Source organism: Phascolarctos cinereus, unplaced genomic scaffold (genome assembly GCF_003287225.1).
Source record: "Phascolarctos cinereus isolate Bilbo 61053 unplaced genomic scaffold, phaCin_HiC Scaffold_5;HRSCAF=322, whole genome shotgun sequence".
Classification (NCBI taxonomy): Eukaryota; Metazoa; Chordata; class Mammalia; order Diprotodontia; family Phascolarctidae; genus Phascolarctos; species Phascolarctos cinereus.
The window spans coordinates 138,395,458-138,396,488 of record NW_027555958.1 but is presented as its reverse complement, the minus strand read 5'-3'; the positions used below and the strand labels follow the sequence as shown (position 1 = coordinate 138,396,488).

Here is a 1,031-nt window from a genome sequence, read left to right as displayed (position 1 = left end):
GGTAGATTGCTTAGTTTTTTCAACAGCAATCAACTTGTTGAGTGCTCTTTTTTTTTTCCATAAAGTTGAATTTATTTCATTTCCACCAACCTCTGTAAGAAAATGAACAGTGATTTGAAAAGGTAATTGTCAGAGGCTCCTAAGACTAGAAGTGACCCAAAGTAGTAAGTCATCTCTTCCTTTTTCCCCTCCATAGGTTTTATAGAATGGATTATGGAACTGGAAAAATAATTACTTTTAGAACCTGGAGTGTGGTTAGCCACGTTAAAATATACAAACAATGGAGGCTGCGGCAGGAGGTGGAGGGAGCCACCGGGCTGCAGGAGCCACTGCTATGGCAGATGAGATCAGCGAAGCTCAGACTGCCAAGCCAAGGGGAGACACCATCTTCGAGAAAGTAATTCACAAGGCAATCTCGGCCAAAATCATTTTTGCAGACAACAGGTGTCTTGCTTTCCATGATGTTTGCCCAAAAGCCCCAACTCATTTCCTGGTGATAATTAAGAAACCCATTACCCAGATATCTGTTGCAGAAGAAGATGATGAAAATCTTCTGGGACACTTAATGATTGTTAGCAAGAAATGTGCTGCTGACCTGGGTCTGAAGAGAGGATACCGAATGGTGATCAATAAAGGTGCAGATGAGGGGCAATCTGTCTATCTTATCTGTCTGCATATCCTTGGAGGACGTCAGATGCAATGGCCTCCTGGATAAATTGTTGGAATGATAACTTAGTTTTATTTAGGGAGCAAGGCAGGTTTACAACATATATCTTAAGCTGAGTATACTTAATGTTTTCTGTGAAACAAGAAATTGGGAAATCACTTCAAAATGTACGTAATAAAAGACAGTTATCTGTTAAAAAATAAACAAACAATAACAGCAACAAAAAACTGTAGATTTGAAAAGTGGTAAAAATCTATGGATACACACCATGTTCAGGTTTCCTAACTAAAGGTCACTTTTTAAAAAAGTATTTCCTTTTTAGGAACACAAAACTTGCAGATAGAAGGTAGGGATGGTGTCAGCT

At 39.0% G+C, this 1,031-nt stretch overlaps 1 pseudogene; it reads left to right on the top strand.

Moving 5' to 3' along the window:
* The first annotated feature begins 334 nt into the window (after positions 1 to 334).
* Positions 335 to 715, top strand: LOC110208803 (adenosine 5'-monophosphoramidase HINT1 pseudogene; annotated as a pseudogene).
* Positions 716 to 1,031: the final 316 nt, after the last annotated feature.